The sequence below is a fragment of the Hyperolius riggenbachi genome, chromosome 10, assembly GCF_040937935.1.
Source record: "Hyperolius riggenbachi isolate aHypRig1 chromosome 10, aHypRig1.pri, whole genome shotgun sequence".
Classification (NCBI taxonomy): domain Eukaryota; kingdom Metazoa; phylum Chordata; class Amphibia; order Anura; family Hyperoliidae; genus Hyperolius; species Hyperolius riggenbachi.
In genome coordinates this window covers 58,274,086-58,297,350 of record NC_090655.1, presented here as the reverse complement: position 1 = coordinate 58,297,350, position 23,265 = coordinate 58,274,086, and the positions used below count along the sequence as shown (strand labels likewise).

At 44.9% G+C, this 23,265-nt stretch overlaps 1 long non-coding RNA gene across 1 annotated transcript in view; it reads left to right on the top strand.

Annotated features, from left to right (window-relative positions):
- The first annotated feature begins 11,764 nt into the window (after nucleotides 1–11,764).
- The window catches only part of LOC137535954 (uncharacterized), a 53,486-nt gene continuing 41,985 nt past the window's right edge, over nucleotides 11,765–23,265 (top strand). The window contains exon 1 of the long non-coding RNA XR_011024487.1: nucleotides 11,765–11,855. This is a non-coding gene — a long non-coding RNA (uncharacterized lncRNA). The remainder of the gene's footprint in view (nucleotides 11,856–23,265) is intronic.

Here is a 23,265-nt window from a genome sequence, read left to right as displayed (position 1 = left end):
CCATGCGCAGATCATGTCCTCTAGTCCTTTGAGAAGGCCTAGGGACAAAAAGCTCATCCGCCAAGGTATTATATTGCCCTCTGATGTATTTATACATGTTAATTAGATCCCCTCTAAGGCGTCTTTTCTCTAGACTAAATAAACCCAGTTTATCTAACCTTTCTTGATAAGTGAGACCTTCCATCCCATGCATCAATTTTGTTGCTCGTCTCTGCACCTGCTCTAAAACTGCAATATCTTTTTTGTAATGTGGTGCCCAGAACTGAATTCCATATTCCAGATGTGGCCTTACTAGAGAGTTAAACAGGGGCAATATTATGCTAGCATCTCGAGTTTTTATTTCCCTTTTAATGCATCCCAAAATTTTGTTAGCTTTAGCTGCAGCTGCTTGGCATTGAGTACGATTATTTAACTTGTTGTCAATGAGTACTCCTAAGTCCTTCTCCAAGTTTGATGTCCCCAACTGTATCCCATTTATTTTGTATGGTGCTAGACCATTCGTACGTCCAAAATGCATGACCTTACATTTGTCAACATTGAATTTCATCTGCCATGTATGTGCCCATATAGCCATCCTATCCAGATCCTGTTGCAATATGACACTATCTTCCTGAGAGTTAATGATTCTGCACAATTTTGTATCATCTGCAAAAATAGCAACATTGCTCACTACTGCATCTACTAGGTCATTAATAAATAAATTGAAGAGCACTGGACCCAGAACAGACCCCTGTGGGACCCCACTGCTAACAGTCTCCCATTTTGAGTATGATCCATTGACCACAACTCTTTGTTTTCTGTCCATTAGCCAGTTCCCTATCCATGAACACAGACTCTTCCCCAGTCCTTGCATTCTCAACTTTTGCACCAGACTTTTGTGGGGAACAGTGTCGAAGGCCTTTGCAAAGTCCAAGTATATCACATCTACAGCATTCCCAATATCCATATTAGCATTCACTACCTCATAAAAGCTGAGCATGTTAGTCAAACAGGACCTGTCTTTAGTAAACCCATGTTGATGCTGAGAAATAAGATTATTTTCTACTATGAAGTCATGTATAGTATCTCTTAGTAACCCCTCAAATAGTTTGCATACAACTGATGTTAAACTTACAGGTCTATAATTTCCTGGATCAGATTTTTTGCCCTTCTTAAATAATGGGAAAACGTGGGCTGTACGCCAATCCACTGGGACTCTGCCAGTTGCAAGAGAGTCACAAAAGATAAGATAAAGGGGTTTATCTATAACTGAACTTAATTCCCTTAGGACCCGAGGATGCATGCCATCCGGGCCAGGTGCCTTGTCTATTTTTAATTTATTTAGTCTTGCCTTCACTTCTTCCTGCGTTAAGTATTTAATATTACAGTTAGAAGATTGAGACTCTTCCGCCTCTGTAGTTTGCAACAGTGCTGTTTCTTTTGTGAAGACAGAAGCAAAGAAAGCATTTAATAACTCTGCCTTACCTTGGTCATCCACCATTGAGTTCCCATCCTCATCCTTTAGGAGTCCTATACAGTCAACCTTTCTTTTTTTAGAGTTAATGTACTTGTAAAACTTTTTTGGGTTAGATTTGATATCCTTAGCGATTTGTTTTTCAGCTTCAATCTTTGCCTGCCTAATTTCTTTTTTACAATTTTTATTGCACTCCTTATAATTGCTTAGTGCAGCCTCTGTCCCCTCCTGTTTTAAGACCTTATAGGCATTCTTTTTCCTCTTCATTTTATCTTTAACCTTTCTATTCATCCATAGAGGCCTTTTTTTATTCCTAGACATTTTGTTTCCATATGGGATATACATACTACAGTATTGATTGAGTATAAGTTTAAAAGCTTGCCATTTCCCTTCAGTGTCTTCCCCTTGTAGTACATTATCCCAGTTCACCAAACTTAGTGCCTGCCTAATTTGAGTGAACTTTGCTTTTCTAAAGTTCATAGTTTTAGTGGTCCCGCTGCCCCTTGGCCTATCAGTCACCAGCTCAAACGTTATCATGTTGTGATCACTATTTCCCAAATGTTCTTGAACCTGCACATTTGATACATTATCTGGTCTATTAGAAATGATCAGATCCAGTAATGCATTCCCCCTAGTTGGTTCAGTTACCATTTGAGTCAAGTAATTGTCCTGTAGTGCTGCCAGAAATCTGCTGCTTTTACCAGAATGGGTAGCCTCAATACTCCAGTCAATGTCTGGAAAGTTGAAGTCGCCCATAATTATGACCTCATTTTTACCTGCAGCTTTTTCAATCTGCTGTAGTAATCGCAGTTCTGCAGCTTCATTAATAAGAGGTGGCCTGTAGCATACCCCAATAAGCAATTGGCAACTTTTATTTCCACCATGAATATTTACCCAAACGGACTCCACATCTTCGCAATCTTCCTCCATCTCATCGTTGAGGACAGCTGTAAGAGAATTCTTAACAAAGAGACAAACCCCTCCACCTTTTTTCCCTGTTCTATCCCTCCTAAACACATTGTATCCTTTTAAATTAGCTATCCAGTCATGGCTTTCATCCATCCATGTCTCGGTTATTCCCACAATGTCATAGCCTTTGTCATTCAGAATGAACTCTAGTTCGTCTATTTTATTTGCAAGGCTCCGAGCATTGGTTACCATGCACTTTATATTTTTACCACCGCATTTACCAATTTTGTTTACATGAAATGGGCTACTTGAATTTTTACCAACCTCCTTAATCTTTACACTGTCCCCACCCCCCTCTCCACCCTCCATAATGATAGGTTCCCACTGTCTTTTTACCTCATCTTGTCTATGTATTGAGACTTTATCCTCCCGCCTCCCCCCAGATCCTAGTTTAAAATCTCCTCCAACCGTTTAGCCATCTTCTCCCCCAATGCAGCTGCACCCTCCCCATTAAGGTGCAGCCCATCCCTGCTGTAGAACCTGTAGCCGACTGCAAAGTCTGCCCAGTTCTCCAGGAACCCAAACCCTTCCTTCCTACACCAATTTCTCAGCCACTTATTTAACTCCCTAAGCTCCCTCTGTCTCTCAGATGTAGCACGTGGCACTGGCAGTATTTCAGAAAACACCACCTTGGAGGTCCTTGCTTTAAGTTTATCTCCAAGTACCTGAAAATCATTTTTGAGGACCTTCCATCTCCCACTAACTTTGTCATTGGTGCCAATGTGTACCATGACAGCCGGGTCTTCCCCAGCCCCACCCAGTAATCTGTCAATTCTTTCCGCTACATGCCGAACCCGAGCACCCGGGAGGCAACAGACTGTACGGCATTCGCGGTTTCTTCGACAGATTACCCTATCTGTGCGCCTAATAATTGAATCCCCTACCACCAGTACCTGTCTAGCCTTAGCTGCACTCCTATTCCCTTTCTCGTTACAGCAGTCTGCCCCTTGGTTGCTAAGGAGCACATCCTGCTGCAGCATTGCTACTCCTGAATCATCCTCCCCAATATTACGCAAACAAGCATACTTATTAGTGAGGGACAACTCGGGACTAGCCTCCCTGCCACTTTTTCCCCTACCCCTTCTAACTGTGACCCAACTAGCGGCTGCCTCTGCTTCTTGGTCTGGCTGTACTCCACCCTCCTCATCTTCAACGGTTCCATCCAGTGTCTGGATCGTGAGATCCAAGCTCTTCTCCATGTTGTGTATGCTTCTCAGTGTTGCGAGATGCTTATTTAGCTCTGCGACTTCCGCCTCTGAGCAACACGCACACACCCAGGGCAACAGTAAACACCCTCAATCCGCTGATCAAGGCATACCATGGCTGAGATTTGAACCCAGGTCTCAGTGTGTAGCAGGTATCTGTCTTACCCACTAGACCACCAACCACACTACATTACATACACATGTCATGATAAACAAAGCCTCACCTCTAAATGATGAGTAATACCTGAGCTGCAAATGCACTTAAACTTAACCTGGGGTTCAAAATAAGAGTCCCAAGTAAGTAGTAGAGACCCGGGTCATACAACAATAAAGATGCCTGATGAAAGTGCAACTGCTAGAAAGGGGATAGGTGGTAAGTGACCTACTGTGAAGTGAAACATATGCTCATAGTCAAATCAGCACAAACGATAAGCAAATAAGTTATCAAGCAATTATAAGTGATGAGACAGGCATACAGCTGTGCATAGGTAACTACCAAGTAGTATGGCATACTATACCGGCCCAGGGTTCCACTAATATAACGAGGTGTAGCAGCATTGGATTCAGGCAGAGGGAGGCACAAGGATGCTCCACGCATGGCGTGGTCCATGTGACCACTTCATCAGGAGCTCTCCGAATCTGGAATTGGGTGCATCCTTGCAACACTGGGAATTAGATTGTGAGCCCCTCTGAGGGACATTTTGAAGCGGAACTGTAGATATAAAATAAACACATTGTTTCACTTACCTGGGGCTTCCCCAAGCCCCCAGCAGCTGTCCTGTCCCGTGCCGCTTCTCAACGAGTCTCCGTTCCTCCGCCGCCGCTCGGTCCCGTACCTCGACTTGTAAGTCGATGCCAGCGCGGCTCTGGCCAAGCGTATCCTTTCTTCGTGTCCCCTCTGCAATAGCAGGGAACGCGAAGAAAGGCTATGCGTGGCCAGAGCCGCGCAGGCGCAGTGGCCCGGTGGCGAAACCGAAAGTAGCTTGCCGCGGGCTAAGTGAAACAATGTGTTTATTTTATATCTACAGTTCCGCTTTAAGTGACAAGACAATATACTCTGTACAGCGCTGCAGAAGATGTCGGCGCTATATAAATTCTAAATAGGTAATAATAATAGCCTGAGCAGCCTCTGCCCCGAGTGTGCAGCAGTCTCGACTAAGCATAGGCCGAGCCCATTGTTCTCTTTGTTGCACCTTCTGGCGCACTCTCCCTCTGCCCACTTCCATAGCAACAGAACGTGTCATCAATACAGCACTTGGCCTTGCACTGTTGCCATAGGGATAGAGTCCTGATTCCAGCGGGCGACAGTAATTGTACATACTCTACTTTCTCTGTTATCCCTTCCAAACCAATCCAGTTTTGCCAGAAACTTCCATACTGGCTGTTTATCAAACGCCACACCAGCTCCTATATTTAATCACCTGTAGACAATGTGGCAGCATATAGTCAAGAGTAGTGCCCAATTACAGTAAATGCCCCAGTTGTCAAAGCCACCACACATAGCTAAGCACCAGTGCCCAAATGAATTGGACCAATTTTGCCTGATTCATGGAGACAGGTCTGAATCAAATAACTTGCTAGACTGAATGAAAATACTCTTGGCAGGTGAGACTCGGAGATTCTGTATGCGGTTCTGTTACTGTGTATTTAGCTGCCTATCGGCAAGCCCTGCAGGTGGTTCCAGGGAGAGGCGGTTTTACCTGCTCTCACCCCATTTTTACAGATTATACCGTCCGATTCTTGGGAAACTCTGTTGGGAAGGTTTTGGCTTCAAGCCGTTTCATCTGATCACATTTGGATGGAAATATGCTCTGTGTTGCTTTGTATTTAGTACACCGCACGGAGCAGAGATACAATTTCCTATCTGCGGATTTGGCCAGGCAGCCAGGTACCATAATGAGCGCCGTAATCATCTTCCGCTGCCTCTGTTCCAGGGATTTGTAAAGACAATTTTAGATGTGGGCAGGATTGAAGGAGGTTCCATATTAAAGCCCGACAGCTTAACACAGTGCTGATCAAAAGAGAAAATAAACAGCCAGACCTGCATTAATGTGCCGACACTGACCTGAGACGATCGGCAGAACAAATTCTACCAGGAAAAAAAAATAGACGCCCATTACATATTTATGGACCTCTTCCTAGATCGGAATACATTTCTCTTATTTGCATTAAAGTTACCCGAGGCGACATATGACATGATGAGATAAACATGTGTATGTACAGTACTAAACCGATTAAGAACCAGGGTATTTTACTTGTTTGTTTGCTGCCTGAAAGAGTTAATTTTTTTCAGGATGAAAGTGACAGCTTCTGTCTTGTCAGTACCTTGTCAGGACTATAGTAATCATCACTGATAAGCAAATTACAGCCATAAAAGTTTTGTTACAGAATACATTTTTTTTACATATTTGTGAGAGCAGAGGGATAGAGAGGGTCAATATAGTTCATGTATTTTCATTTAGGGACACTTAATTGACTGCAACTGAGCAGAGACAACAATACATTCAATCTACTTTCTAAATGTTTAAATATAAAATAAAATTCTGGGATAACAAAAAAGTCATTTTTAGGAGTAGGAGGATAAATATCATTGTTAATCTCCTCAGTTTATTTTCACCTCGGGTTCACTTTAAGGAAAACTGTTGGAGGCGTCCTAGAATTCTAATAGTACAATTACACAATTAAAAGTAGGAGTAGTTTGATCTTAGCACCTTCAAGGAACAAACCACATAAGGTAGGTGTAATATTTATTGATGCACATAAGACAACTCGTATATATATATAGGTGTGTGTGTTGTGGTGTTTTGTTTTTCGTGGGTTAGTATGGTTGTCCCTGCTGCTTTAGCCACCTAAGTACCAGCGGTCTCTGCCCCCTTAACCCCCTTGGCGTTATGATTCCGGATTTTAGTGTCTAAAAGCGGTGCAATTTTTTTTTTTGCACCCTTTCAGATCCTAAAACCTGGAAAAAATCATGCTGCCAGAGAGCCTGCAGCAGTTCCAGAAATCACTTACCTCCTTGGCTCCAGCGTTGCAGTTTTCCCTCTATTCTCCGGGTGGTGCTGCAACTCTAATGTGAGATTGCCAGCTGTCGTTATGACAGCCGGCGATCTCATCAGGAAGAAGCATAGCCTCGGAGGAGAGAAAGAAGAATGGAATGGCGGCCGATGTCAGGATACCCAGGAGGTATGTAGAAACGCTCTGCACACAGCCTCCGGTGGCTACCACAAGCAGAGGTCGGGATTACCGCTCTTAACTGCGCTTTTCTGCCCCGACCCTGGCTCGGGAATACCGCCAAGGAGGTTGACCAGAGACCGCTAGTACAGAAACCCAATGGAATACCAACAAATCGCCACACATACCTGCTGCAACCGCCGGCGCTGCACATCGGGATCCTTGGCCACCCACTATTTGAGCCGGTCAGGAGCCGCTTTCATTGGTTCCTGACCCGGTCTTTCAATGTAAGCCAATGGGAGTGGCTTACGTTGAAAGACAGGGCCAGGAGCCAATGAAATCGGCTCCTCACCCGCTCACAGGGCTCTCCCGTCATACAGACTGCGGGGATTAAGCGGCGGAAACAGTGGATGCACTCAGCGGTGGCTAATTCAAATCTACGCCTTGCCAGCCAAGTGACCACCAAAACAGGGTGTAGATTTCAATTAGCTTGGTCCTTAAGTAGTTTAAGGACTTTCTGACTAAATACAGCCAATGCCCTACATGGGTTTCTACAGCGTCCCTTTAAAGCAGGGTTGTCAAACCAGTTCTTCGAGGGCCGAGGTCCTCACACATTTTTGACACAGCTCAAATTAATTGATGGATCTGAATCAGGAATGGTGTGGTCCATCAGGTAGAACACATTCCTTTCTTTCTCAGTCCATCCTAAACACTGGCATAGATCTGGCCCTCCAGGCCTGGAGTTCGACACCTGTGCTTTAAAGCAACCCTGAAATAAAAGTCCTCTCACTTGAGACCATGGGCCATATGCAATTCACTTTTTCACCTGAGTTTTCTCCTAGGTGATATTTTTAAATTTGTCAATAAAATGCCTTTTAAGCCACCAGCAAGCAAGAAAATACTCAGAATAATTTTGAAAATACTTTTGCACTTACTTCTCAGTACTTTTTCAGTTGAAAAGTGCTGGGAAATTATTTAAAATAGAAGATGAAAAATTATCTCCTAGGAGAAAACATAGGAGAAAACTGGAATTGCATATGGGCCAGTGGCCCATATGCAATTCATGTTTTCTCCTGAGTTTTCTCCTAGGTGATATTTTTTCATTGTCGATTTAAAATGACTTTTGAGCACTTTACAATAGAAAAGGTATCAAAAAGTAGGTGGAAAGGCACTGTCAAAATTATTTTGAGAATTTCCTCGCCTGCTGGTGGTTTAAAAAGCATTTTATTTACAAGGTGTGAAAATATCACCTGGGAGATAACTCAGGTGAAAAAGTGAATTGCATATGGTCCCAGGTCTACTATGTTCTACACACCTAAATAACCTAATTTTACTGGTAAACGAATATTGCATTCCAGAGCTGCAGTGTTTGCTCTTTCTGCTCCATGGAGGCTGCCATGTTAATTTTTTTGAAAAGTCTGAAGATAATTTCTAACGCTCAGTTGTGGTTTCTAATGGCCTGTACACAGACCGATCACTACAAATTATGTGTCATATTAAAAGTTTGAAACTCTTACCATATAAAACCTTACACCCAATCATCCACCAAACCTTAACCTCATGGGAACTCTTCAAAAGTCTCTCCCCATTAGATCTCATTACGGTGAAATCCCCCGTTCCCATGTCAGCAATAAAGTCACATATTCCTTTGATTAATCTCAATAGCTGGATAAGAGCAGGTATCAATAATATTGAAGACATAATGACTGGGAAAAGACTGGAACCTTTTGAATTCCTGAAGTGGAAGTAGAAATTATCAGACAAAGACCACTTCACATACCTCCAACTTAACCATTTATTAACCTCTCATACTCTACCCAACGAATCATTGCCTCAAGCAGTATGGGACTTTTTGTTTAAACCCAAATCCTCACCCAAGGGGAGGATCTCTTTTTGGTTCAATCTACTAAACATCCCAACACATTCTCCCATCCTGAACTATCTTAAAATATGGGAAATATGACCTAAAAGAAGTGATCCCTATAAAAGACCTCAAAAGAGCACTAAGCAATCTAAAAAAATACTCTAAATGTGTCGCCCACACAGAAACCACAAACAAATATTATGCAAATGGTATGTTACACCCAGAATCATAGCCAAGATGTCCCTACAACACTCTCCAAATTGTTGGAGAGATTGTTCACAGACGACACACTCTCCCATGTACTATGGGATTGCCCCAAACTCACCACATACTGGTCAGCCATCTTCAAAATAATATCCTCAATCACCAAAACACAAGTACTCCCCTCACCAACTCTAGCTTTATTTCTTCTCAACATAGATAATTTCCAGCCACATCTCAGATTAGGAATAACGCACATCCTATGTGCAGATAGACATCTACTCCTGACGAACTGGAACACAATTGACACACCTTCCATCACTCAGGTAGTCCACCTAACAGAATATATCCTCAAATTGGAATACCTGTTCAGATCCAGAAACAATCAAAATGTATGGCAACACATATGGTCCTTTGACTGGAACTTAAACCCATAAGGTCACCCTCTAACAATACGTAACTAAACAGTTAAAACTAGAATTCCCTTCCACAGAATAGGCTGGTCCCAAGGGCAGTCATGGAGATCCTAAACTAATGATAAACCCTCCCCCCCATCTCCTTTCCGCTTGACCTAGCAGGTCCTACTATCGGGCCAGACTAGATCTACTTGAACCTCTTCAAGTCTGAGATCTAGCTCTAGACCTTCGTAAATTCATTGACTATTTGGCACGGGCTGTAATCCTCGGCCCTACGCATTTATTAAGGCACTATGCACTCTCTACTAGTTGTGTTTATGCTATTAGTTTGGCATATTCCCACTTTACGTGGGTGATTGTTTCTTTATATATTAAAATTAGAGCTTCAAGTACTAACTCAGTTGAAGGTGCTTATTCCACCTGATTTAGAACTGTTCTATAATATTATTTCTGAGTTGCTATACAGTAAATAACTGTTTTGTTTTCCAATTCCTTGTTCAACTAAAGAATTATTGAAAATTAATGATACTCATTACCTATATCTTGGATTTGTAAACTGTGAAACATTTTAATAAAAATCAATTGAAAAAAAAAAGTTTGAAACTCTTGATGCAGCTCAAACCATAGTGGAGTAATAATGACACAATGATGTCATAGCAACATTTGGGCCCATACAACACAGTGGCTTAGCTAGTTTTACACTGAGCCCATTTAACCGCACTATACATAACTGTAGCACCAATTCCTGCCAAGAACTGGTACAGCGCCACAAAAGCTGCAAGCAGAAGAGGGGAAGAGTTTAATGGTTACCACTTAGCTAAGACAGTGGCTAAAGAAGGGGCTCAGGTGTGGGTGGACCATATCTCCCATATCGTCCGGGGGCCTCTGCTGTGGGTGGAACCTCTGCAGCTTTGCATCCCCTTTTGCTACACCCACCTCCTCCACGACCACCCAAAACACAAGTCAGGAGATGCATTGCCATCCAGTATAAGTAGGGGCATTAGCCAGGGATATATTGTTCAAGCATTGGGTTGGATCTTTTACTAAGAAAAGTGGGGCTTTAGGGTGTGTGGTTAAAGCTAATAATGCCAATGAAAGATTTTATTGGAGAGGGATGGGTGGAGGGTACAAAGACCATGAAAGAATACAGTTCACCATCATGATTTCAGTTTACCATCAATGCTTAACAGGAACTTAGCGAGTTTCATGATTTATCTCTCCTTATCGAACTTCTCATGACAGGGCCGGATTTACCATAAGGCACCCTAGGCACGTGCCTACAGGCGCCTGATTGGTCAAAGGGCGGTCTGTGTCATGCCCCCTTTAAATTTGAATCAGTGAAAATGCAATAGTGGCCGCTCGCGCCCTCATTTACATGATAATTGGGCGACCGCGGGCGAAACTACAGAGAGGGGTGGGCTGCTAGTGGCAACACACGCACACACACATTCATTACCCGTTCTCCCCGCCCCCCGGCCGCCGTTTCCATGCCTGCACGCAGTGCTTGTGTGAATAACAGCTAGCTGCGTGCATAGGCGGCGGGGGGCGGCGAGATTGTCCTTCTGCTGCTGGCTGGGAGTTTGAGGAACCACTGCTCGCCCCCCGGCTGCACTATTTACCTTACAGCTCCGCCCCCCCGCCCCGTGTGTATTCTATTGGGGGCACACATGAGATTTAGACAGTGGCAGAAAGCGGTGTGTGACACAGTGCCTTGGACGGGGGTCGGGAAGATGAGAGTACTGTCCTCCGGCTGGCTTTATTTACTTTTTCACTCTGTAGCCGCCGGGAGCTATAAGGGCTCGTTTCCACTAGTGCGGTGCGGAATCGCTGCATAGCACCGCTGACGAAATCGCATGCGGATGCGATTCCGCATGCGTTTTTTGCCGCGATTTCGCATAGGCAGGGCATATGCGATTTTAACCATGTCACTGCCTGTGTCAATTAACATTACTTCCAATGTGAAATCGCACGCGAAATCGCGGGAAAAAACGCATGCGATTTCCCTATTAAATACATTGCCTGCGATTCGCTTGCATTCCACACGCAGGCGAATTCTGCAGGCCCTACCGTGCAGAAAAATCCTGCACAGAAAAACGCAGAAGAAAACTGACAAGTGGAAACAGGGCCATCCACTTGTATTGGTTATGCGAATCCGCATGCGGATTCGCTCTAGTGGAAACGGGCCCAAGGGGAGAAAGTTACCGAAGTGATTACAAAGTCTGCAGAGGGGGGAGGGAGGAGGAGGAAGTGGAGCTCGGCTAAATACACACAGCTCCGTCCCCCCTTTCATTTCACACGTGCAGGCAAAGGGTCAGTAAAGTGACAGGCGAGTGGTGGGGAGAGCAGCACGGAATGCTGTTACATGTGGCTTTGGGATGATTTTGCTGCACAACGTGTGAGCTACAGCTCTGCCCTCATCCCCCCTCCCCGTGCCTATTGGTTCAGCCTGTTCCTATGCCCAGGACTTTTGAAGATGCCATTCCTTCCTGCTCCATGACATCACAGTGACAGGACCAGCCTGCATTCAGACTACTTGCATTGTGCCAGTGAGATCTGCAGACAGTTATAGTGACAGAGTAAGTGGCTGATCGTTAATGCAGAGAGGCTTGGGACCTTTGATTTCCCCCCCCCCCTTTTTTTCCTAGCTGAGAGACTATAATGCTCCCCCTCCCCTCCTTCTGAACACTGTCCCCTGCTGAGACAATCCTGTGATGTTTCCATAGGGTGACAGGCAGCTCTGTCCAGATGTCACCTGACCTAATCAGATGTATTTGCTGCTCTGATCAGATCAGGTGACAGCTGGTCAGTGCTGAGGTGTCACTCTGTGAAAACACTGCTGGAGGCCAGGACTAGGTGTCAAATGGGGACCATTTGAAGGAGTAAGGGGAAGCATAGGATTGCCTCAGCAGGGGACACGGTTAGGAGGAAGTAATGTAGTCTCTCAGCTAGAGATCAGTGAGGGTTAAAGGAAATATGTATTTTAAAGAAAATGATATCTACTTACCTGTTCCTTCCTCCAGCCCCAGAAAGCTATGTGTCCCTTGCCACAGCTCCGCTCCCAGCCGGTCTCCAAAGGTCCCCTCAGTTGCAGATGCCAACCCAGCGATGTCGGTATCTTCTGCGCTTGCGGGATCACGGTCACGTAGCAGGGAGTGTTCTGTGCAGGCGCAGAAGCACTGCACCTGCACACAAATCTCCTGTCTATGTGATCGTGAGCAGCCGCACACTGGCGCAGAAAATAATGACCTTGCCAGGTCGGCATATGCAACAGAGGGGACCTTTGGAGACCAGCTGGGAGCAGAACTGTGGCAAGGGACACATAGCTTTCCGGGGCTTAAGGAAGCAACAGGTAAGTAGATCGCATTTTCCACATTTTCGCAAATGCCTGATATTTTATAGGATATCTTAGTCCTAAACATATCCTCACATTGTCTGTGTGTGAGGGCAGTTGTACATATGCTTACTGCACCTCCCGTGGGCCGGTGTCTGCCTCCGTTTGCCTATTTTCCTCCCCATTCTAAGGGTCCTGTTGGCGCTCTCAAACCCAGACATACTATGCTGTGCATGCACAGTATGTCCGCTTTGGCGCCTTGTGACCGCACTTGCGTGGAACCTCCAAGTGCTTTACGTGCGCACTCTCGCACCAAGACGTACCCGTCTGACACGAAACTGTGTTATCTGTATTAATTCCTTGTGATTTGTATTATCTGCTTGTTGGTAATAGCATATATTTGGTAAATTCTGCATGTCATTGGCAATATCTGCATATTGTTAGTATTCTCTAACTGCCTTTGGTAATATCTACATTAGTTTGCGTAAGAAAAAGGGGCGTGAGTTGGGGGTGTGGCCTGTGCTGATAGGCGGGGCTTAGGGCGCCAGAACTTCTGTGCCTTTAGGCTCCTGAGCTGTAAATCCGGCCCTGACTCATGATTTAGCTCTCCTTAACTAACTTAACACTTTGGGCTTGATTCACAAAGCGGTGCTAAAAGTTAGCACGCTGGTAAAAAGCCCTTTTATCACGCCTAAACTCAGTTTAGGTGTGATAAGTTTAGGCGCGATAACTATAGCACCAACTGGGTTAGCACTGCAGTGCACAGCTGATCAAAAGTTTTACGATAGCAAAGTCTGGGGCACTTTGCATAGAGTTTAATGGTGCTGCTTTGCGTGCGGGACTTTGCGCGCGATCTAAACTTATCACGCCTAAACTTATCACGCCTAAACTGGCTTTTCACCAGTGTGGGTTAGCACCTCTTTGTGAATCGAGCCCTTAATCTATTTGTCCTTTTTTTTAATCTCAAGCATTGTATTTTTTTTATCTCGAGCATTAGCTCTCCTCACAGTTAGGGCTGGTTCACATTAGGGCAATTTTTCAGCGCTTTGCTGAGCGCCAGCGAACAGCAAAGCGCTGCTACAATGTATCCCTATGGATACATTCACACTGCATTGGTTGAGATTTTGATCAATTGCAACCGCGCTGCATGCAGCGTTTTGGGGGCGATTGCTCTGTGATTCCCATTCTATTGAACGGGAATCACAAGCGCAAATTGCGATGAATCACGTCATTTTGCCTGCAGATCGCGGCGAATGTGAACCGGCTCTAAAAGATGAACTGTCACCAAGAACTGACTTCATCCCATTGAGTAGCTGATACCCCCTTTCCTATTAGAAATTTTTACCTTTTCTCAAATGGATCCTCAGGGTCCCCTGTATGGCTGATATTGTGGTGAAACAACTCCCATAGTGTGATGTCATGACCATGGTCCTGTCTATGAGCCATGTTGCACTGTGAGAAATAACAGCTGTTTCTAACAAGCAACCAGGATCTCCCTCCGTGCATAGGTATATCTATTAAAAAAAAAAAAAACTCTCTTTTAGCCTATCACATTGTTAGGGGATGTGGTTATAGATAATGGCAGTTGGTGCTGTCTGATTTTTTATTTTTTTTGTCTGCCAGTAGTGAAGATGATGACGTGCAGACTGATTTTGGATCACACATGAACAAATGAAATGGCGAATATCAATCATTTCTTGATCTCGCTTCCAGAGCTGGGACAAGGTCCTCCAGCACCCAAGGCTGAGACACCAAAGTGCGCCCCTCCTTCCCTCCCACCCCAGCCGTCACACACTGATTGCTGTTAGACTGAAGGTGGCCATACACTGATAGATTTGCAGCAGACTCGACCATTAGATAGATTTCTGTCAAATCAGGTCCAATCTGACAGGAATAAATCGGATGTGTGCCACAAAGTAGGAACAGATTTCCAATAGATTTCAGAATTAAATCTATTTAAAATCGATCTAAAGGCATTACTGCTCCATTAGATCCAATGCATCTCTATGGGCCAAAGATCTGCTGCCAGCAGCAGATCGACCTAGATTTTCCATCCTGTCAGATAGATCTGACCGAAATCCGCAGCAAATCGATCGATCGGCCATTCGATCGTGCATCGATTTGCAATTGATTCAATCGAATTGATCAATCGAACTCTGAAATTGACCAGTGTGTATGGGCCCCTCAAGAGGCGCCACAGGGCTTCCAACACCTTAACACTTTAAAGCGAAATGAAACCTAGCACTTCTTTTTTGCTCTAAAAGATTATTAACAGAATATTATATACTACCACATTTTTTCTTCTAGAACAGCATTCACCTAGTTAAACACAGGACTTACTTAAAGAGAATCTGTACTCTAAAATTCTTACAACGAAAAGCATACCATTCTATTCATTATGTTCTCCTGGGCCCCTCCGTGCTGTTTCTGCCACTCTCTGCTGCAAACCTGGCTTGTAATTGCCAGTTTTAGGCAGTGTTTACAAACAAACTAACCAGGTTGTGATAGGCTCACATAAGCAGAGTGTGTGAGTCATGCAGAGCCTGCAGGGGGCCTGGAGAGGGTGTATATAGCTTCTATCCAATCACAAGCAGCCCTGCACATTCCAGTCTGACTGCCTCAGCCCGACAGAGGAGAGATTAGATCATATAACAGAGATAATACAGTCACTGTGCAAGTAGGAAAGGCTGCAGTAAGCCAGACCAAATTAGAACAGGCATAGGAACTTACAGGATAGAAAAATTAAAAAAAGAAATAAGGATGAAAATTTTGTTACAGAGTCTCTTTAAGCTCCTTGCAGGGACAGCCGGCATCCGAACTAGTGATTATCTTGAGTTTGTTTACTTAATTGTATCAAGTGAGGGATGTAAACACTTCTCTGACTGTGCAGACACTCCAGAATACAGAGCACTACTCAGAAATCATTCCTGGGTACACTACAATAAAACTAAAATAAAAATACACCAGTTATGAATAAAATGCAATCGCAGCTCTCAGAGCAATACAATTGTACTTTGGGAACTTGTAATTTCTAAATGAATAATACTACTTATGCACAAAAGCATATGTGATAACTGTATGTGATATAAAAAGTGGGAAAACATGTTTTTATTGAATATTATGTCAGAGTTTTATACCACTTTTAATCTCTAGTTATCCGGCTTGCAGTCACTGCCATGTATCCCCTTCTCTTATTTCTCTCTGCTTCAAACACATTAGGGGAAGTGAGTTGTGCTCCCTCCTCCTACACTGCACCCTGAGGCTTGAGCCTCTCTCACCTCTGCCTCGCTGGCCCTGCTCTCTTATATTTTTTACCTTTGCACTCTGCAATGTATTGATTTTTTTTTTTAAGGTTAAAAAAATAAGTACGGTATGCTCTTTGAATCAACCTCCTTGTATTTTGAAACAAGTGTTAATATCTTGCTTTGACATTTTATGATTTATACTTCAATCTCAGCATAATTTCCATACTGAATATTATAACTGCCTCTTATCTTAACCGGTTCAGCGCCGCAGTGCCGAAAATCTCATGCATCCGAGCAACGTTCACCTCCCATTCATTCGCCTATAACTTTATTGCTACTTATCACAATGAATTGATCTATATCTTGTTTTTTCCGCCACTAATTAGGCTTTCTTTGGGTAGTACATTTTGCTAAGAATTATTTTTTTCTAAATCCATTTTAACAGGAAGATTAAGAAAGAAATGAAAAAAATCATTATTTCTCAGTTTTTGGCCATTATAGTTTGAAATTAATATACGCTACCGTAATTAAAACTCATTTATTTTGTTTGCCTATCTGTCGCGGTTATTTCACCGTTTAAACGATGTCCCTATCACAATTTATAGTGCCGATATTTCATTTAGAAATAAAGGTGCATTTTTTCAATTTGCGTCCATCGCTATTTATAGGCTTATAATTTTAAATAATATAATAACATACTCTCTTGACATGCATATTTAAAAAGTTCAGACCCTTGGGTAACTATTTATGTTGTTTTTGTTTTTTTTTATTGTATTTTTTTTTTGTTTTTTTTAAATAAAAAAATGTATGTGGGTAATTTTTGGGGTGGGAGGGAAACTGCTATTTTCTAATGTAAAATAATGTAATTGTTTTATTAAAAATGTATGTGGGTGCAGTTTACTATTTGGCCACAAGATGGCCACAGTGAGCAAAGTCCTGGATGCGAACTATGTCGCATCCAGGAACTAAAATTCAGAGGAGTTGTTTCCTGGGGGGCAGAAATACCACGCTCTCTGGAGAGAAAGCGTCGGTATTTCTGCGGGGAAGTCAGATCGGTGAATGGGAATTATATTCCCATTCACTGATCGGGGGGCTAGCGGCGGGCGGCGGGTGCGCGCGCGGGCGCGCGCCCGATCGCGCGCACCACGCAGGGAACACAGCAGTGCCTTTCTGGACGAGAAAGCTCGTCCAGAAAGGCCGAACTGGTTAAAGAGACTCCGTAACAAAAATTGCATCCTGTTTTTTATCATCCTACAAGTTCAAAAAGCTATTCTAATGTGTTCTGGCTTACTGCAGCACTTTATACTATCACTGTCTCTGTAATAAATCAACGTATCTTTCCCCTGTCAGACTTGTCGGCCTGTGTCTGGAAGGCTGCCAAGTTCTTCAGTGTTGTGGTTCTGCTATGAACTCCCACTTCCAGGCCCCTCTATGCACACTGCCTGTGTGTTATTTAGGATTAGAGCAGCTTCTCTCTTCTCTCTTATCTTTTACAAGCTGGATAAATCGTCCTCTGAGCTGGCTGGGCTTTCACATACTGAAGAATTACAGACAAGGGCAAAGCTGTTTGCAGGAAGAAACAAGCAGCCTGAAACTTCAGTGCATGAGAACAGGGGGAAAGAAACACACAAATGATCTCTTGAGATTCAAAAGGAATGCTGTATACAGCCTGCTTGTGTATGGATGTATTTTCTATGTGTGGACATACTGTACATCAACCTACTTCCTGTTTTGGTGGCCATTTTGTTTGTTTATAAACAAACTTTTTAAAACTGTTTTTAACCACTTTTAATGCGGTGGGGAGCGGCGAAATTGTGTCAGAGTGTAATAGGAGACGTCCCCTAATGCACTGGTATGTTTACTTTTGTGCGATTTTAACAATACAGATTCTCTTTAAAGCTGGTTTCTATAAACCGAGATCAGTTCACCACAATTCTTTGTGATTTGATTTTATTGAAACCGGTCGTCTTATTTCAATATGTAGTCCGATAAGAGCATCAAGCAGTGACAATAGGCTGACATTGCTGTGGATTTGTAAGCCTGGCATCTGCCTCCTTTCTGGAGAACAGGCTAATAAGAAATTACCACCTTCCTGACTAATAAACAACAGGAAAGCAGAAGCCCTTGATAATTTTTTTTAAACTTCTGGGATATTCCAGTGCAGATGTGTAGCTAGGGTTTTCAGTACCCGGGGACAAAGACTGTTTTTGTGCGCCCCTCTGGAGCGGGTGGGTGTGGCCACACATCAGAATGTAGCTGTGGTCATGAGTGGAGTCAAATGTTATTGAGAGCATTTTATTTAGAGGCATTTATGTGCCTCCTTACCCCATTCAGATAGCCAGATGTGCTCCTATTTAAATAGCCAAATGTGTGCCTCTTTAGATAGCGAGATGTGCCACTCCCTTCCCCGTCTAGATAGTCAGATGTGCCCCCTTTAGATGGCCTTTTTCTGCTGCTGTTAATGTTTCTGTAGAGTGAGGGAAGCAGAGGCACTCCGTGTTGCCAGCGAGACACCTGCACATGGGGGTGCAGCGGCCGTGCGGAGCACCCTCACAGTGCTGCACCCGTGGACATATGTTCCCCCTTGCCCATCCATAGTTATGCCTCTATTCCAGTGATGGTTAGCACTTCGATTCGACAATCTCCATTAAGAACATTGTTCAAGAAGACCCAAGGTGGGGGGAAAAAATCAGATCCCCTCCAGTGTGTTGTCGGCCTTCAAGAGTTCACCCTCTACGGCCCAGACTGAGCGCCTCCTTGATTGCACTCCTGTAGTGTGAAGTGATTGTTTTAGAGAACTGGGCATGCACAGAACACTCACTCCACTGCAATTGAGGAGTAGCGCGGAAGGGACCACGGATGTGCAGTAGCTACCACTAGAGTTCTAGTCTTACATCTTTCTGATGGAGCAGCAGAACACTGATGGTCAAAAGGACTCTGAGGTACCTGATAGACTGTGGGGGGTTGGTAAACGAGAAAGGCAAAAAGGGGCACCGGAGAGTTGGGCACTGCCATAGGGTGTAATGTGAATTACGGCTATAGCGACGCTCATGGGGTAATTTCGGCACCGGCAAAAGACAGTCCAAATTACGAGAAAGACAGTGCAATTTGCCGCCAGCAACGGCTTGCAGCCAAATTGCATCTTTCCACTGAGTCTATGGCGGCCTGAAGGGGAAATAGTTGCCAACCCTGCCTTTTGCAGAAGCAGGGTAGGACATTTTCAGCTCCACCTCGTGCCCAAATTCCCTGGTGCCATTTTTGGATGTACACCATGGTTGAAGCCCCAGGTAAGTAAAACGCCACCCCCCTCCTTTCCCAGTGATGGTTTTTATATGAACCTAGAAATTGTGAAACCTAGCAGAATTAATGTTAGCCAATTAATCTTAGCAATGTGCAGAGTTGAACTTAAAGGACAACTGAAAGGGGAACTGAAGAGAGAGGTATACGGAGGCTGCCATATTTATTTTCTTTTAACCACCCTGGCGTTCTATTAAGATCGCCAGGGCAGCTGCGGGAGGGTTTTTTTTTAATAAAAAAAAAACGATTTCATGCAGCCAACTGAAAGTTGGCTGCATGAAAGCCCACTAGAGGGCGCTCCTAACCAATATTTCTGATCGCCTCCGGCGATCCGCAGTAACAAGCGGCCTTCCTTGTTTCGTTTTGCTCATCGCCATGGCGACGAGCGGAGTGACGTCATGGACGTCAGCCGACGTCCTGACGTCAGCCGCCTCCGATCCAGCCCTCAGCGCTGGCCGGAACTGTTTGTTCCGGCTGCGCAGGGCTCGGGCGGCTGGGGGGACCCTCTTTCGCCGCTGCACGCGGCGGATCGCCGCGCTGCGGCGGTGATCAGGCAGCACACGCGGCTGGCAAAGTGCCGGCTGCGTGTGCTGCTTTTTACTGCGAGCAAATCGGCCCAGCAGGGCCTGAGCGGCAGCCACCGGCGGTGATGGACGAGCTGGGCTCGTCCATACCGCTAAGGTGGTTAATCAATACCAGTTGCCTGGCAGCCCTGCTGGTCTATTTCTCTGCAGTAGTATCTGAATGACACCAGAAACAAGCATGCAGCTAGTCTTGCTGCATGCTTGTTCAGGGGCTATGGCTAATAGTATTAGAGGCAGAGGATCAGCAGGGCTGCCAGGCAACTGGTATTGCTTAAAAGGAAATAAACATGGCAGCCTCCATATACCTCTCTCTTCAGTTCCCCTTTAAGGGATTGCCCATTTCTCAGCAATGGTGGAATCTCGTTTTAGCTTGTTTATGTAATTTTGTATTTATATGGCTGACAAGGAACGAATAAACTGAAAACTTTAAGAAGAAATAACTGAACATAAATATTCCACCTTTCATTTAAATGAATTAGGTGAGGCTCTGTTACTATCCTGATCATTATATATATTTTGTGCTTGCGAATCTGAAGCCTTTTATTCTTAATATTTACATTAATGTTGGCTTCCTCCGGTGGGTGCTTTGTCTGGGTCTTGCCTCTCGCTTAATAGCCATGCAAATATATGCGGGAAACTAGCAGGTGATGTTTTATTTACCAGTGACAGCGCTTTCCTATTCCAACTTTTCCACTAGAGCCAGCAGAAAGCTAATGAATTCTGAATGTTTGTGAGATCTGAAGAGACTTGTCTCTGATTTATCACTGGCGTTCCTCGCAGGTTATCTGTTACAAAGGCAGCTTTCCTATTATCCTCTGACCCGCTCCATTCCTTCCGCGGAGCTCAGGAATTTGTTATGCAAGTTGCCAAAAGTTTTAGTTGTGTCTACAAAGTTTTCAGAAAAGAATAGGAAGCCTGTTTCACGTTGTAAACCGCATTTGTGCTTTTATCAGGCACCTTTGGCGCCCATATTTACGGTTATAGCTGCTATAAGTGGAGCTTTACATGTGCACCTATGGCGGCGAATAACAGAATGTTGGAAGATCATCTAGGGTTGGGCATGGAGGTTAAGGATAGGTGCTCCACTTGGAGGCAGAGGTGCTTGGATACCCCCAATCACGTATTCGAGTGATCATGAATTTGACTCTGCCCACTTACGAATTAACTCGTGATCACGAATAGAAATGGATATCCAACTCGAGTGTGGTTTTGAGTCGAATAACCGCATGTAATCACGAATCACTAGTCGTAAGTCGCGATTAAAAACCCACCGACTTTAGCAGTTAATAGCAAAACCCCCTTACATGCTAGAAACACCAAATTTGCCAGATATGTTAAGAAGAATGAGTAACTCGTGATCACCAGTAAGGTAACAAGTGCAATCACGAGTGCATTCGTGATTGAGAGTCGATCACTAATGCCGATTGACCTTGTGATTGCAAAAACCGGCTCGTGATCATGGATCATGAAATCCATGCCCCTAAAGTGCAGTCAATGAGAAACATGATTTGGAGTATTGTCCCAAAGCAACAGAACCTTTTTAAGAACTTCTCTTTTCCTTGATAGCCTCTTGCCCTGTGATGGTTTTACCCCATTTCAGGAAATTAAGAAGTATACCTCCGGAATCCCTAATAGAGATGTAGCGAACGGTTCGCTGGCGAACGGTTCCAGGCGAGCATTGGGGGTTCGCCAGAAGTTCGATTCGCCCCATAATGCACTTTTTTTCTGTGTGTCAAACTGACACTTTTGTTGCATGCACAGCCTTGCTAATTGATAGTGTGTGTGCAGGGCCGGCCCTAGACTTTTTGCCGCCTGAGGCAAATTTTTAAAAAATTGGGGGGGAGGGGCGCTCTGGGGGGCCGCCGCGCTGGAGGGGTAGCTGGCAGGACGGGGGTATTGGGCCAGCGGCGGGGAGGGGGGTCGGACCCCCCCCTCCCTCGCCTGGGTCCCCCGTCCTCCGCTCCCCTCCAGCCTAAATAGAAGCAGCCGTATGTGTAAGAGGCACGGGCGGGGAGGACACTCACCTCTTCCCAGCGTGCGCTCCACTGACGTCACTTCCTGCAGCGTCCTGCAGGAAGTGATGTCAGTGGAGCGCACGCTGGAGCGAGGAGGAGGTGAGTGTCTCCCCGCCCATGCCTCTTACACATACGGCTGCTTCTATTTAGGCTGGAGGGGAGCGGAGGACGGGGGACCCAGGCGAGGGAGGGGGGTGTCCGACCCCCCTCCCCGCCGCTGGCCCAATACCCCCGTCCTGCCGGCTCCCCGCACCCACGGACGGGCGGGTGCCGCCCCTGGAAATTTGCCGCCTGAGGCAAAAGTTTCACCCCGCCTCATGAGCGGGCCGGCCCTGTGTGTGTGCCACTGCTAGCAGCCCAGCACATTCAGTGACTACCTGTGTGTGTGTGTGTGTGTGACAGGGAGCTGCACATTGTACTACCCAGTACTGCATATACCCCAGTACCTGTTGTGTTTACTTAACCCACCTCATCACTGCATATACCTAGCTTTGTGTTGAGTGAATCCAGCTCACTGCATCCTACTACTACCTGTTGTGTTTACTTAACCCACCTCATCAATGCACGTAACTACCTGTAGTGTTGAGTGAACCCAGCTCACTGCATATACCTACTACCTGTTGTGTTGAGTGAACCCAGCTCACTGCATATACCTACTACCTGTTGTGTTTACTTAACCCACCTCATCACTGCACATAACTACCTGTAGTGTTGAGTGAACCCAGCTCACTGCATATACCTTCTACCTGTTGTGTTGAGTGAACCCAGCTCACTGCATATACCTACTACCTGTTGTGTTGAGTGAACCCAGCTCACTGCATATACCTACTACCTGTTGTGTTGAGTGAACCCAGCTCACTGCATATACCTACTACCTCTTGTGTTTATTTAACCCACCTCATCACTGCACATAACTACCTGTAGTGTTGAGTGAACCCAGCTCACTGCATATACCTACTACCTGTTGTGTTGAGTGAACCCAGCTCACTGCATATATCTACTACCTGTTGTGTTTACTTAACCCACCTCATCACTGCACATAACTACCTGTAGTGTTGAGTGAACCCAGCTCACTGCATATACCTACTACCTGTTGTGTTGAGTGAACCCAGCTCACTGCATATACCTACTACCTGTTGTGTTGAGTGAACCCAGCTCACTGCATATACCTACTACCTGTTGTGTTGAGTGAACCCAGCTCACTGCATATACCTACTACCTGTTGTGTTTACTTAACCCACCTCATCACTGCACATAACTACCTGTAGTGTTGAGTGAACCCAGCTCACTGCATATACCTACTACCTGTTGTGTTGAGTGAACCCAGCTCACTGCATATACCTACTACCTGTTGTGTTTACTTAACCCACCTCATCACTGCACATAACTACCTGTAGTGTTGAGTGAACCCAGCTCACTGCATATACCTACTACCTGTTGTGTTGAGTGAACCCAGCTCACTGCATATACCTACTACCTGTTGTGTTGAGTGAACCCAGCTCACTGCATATACC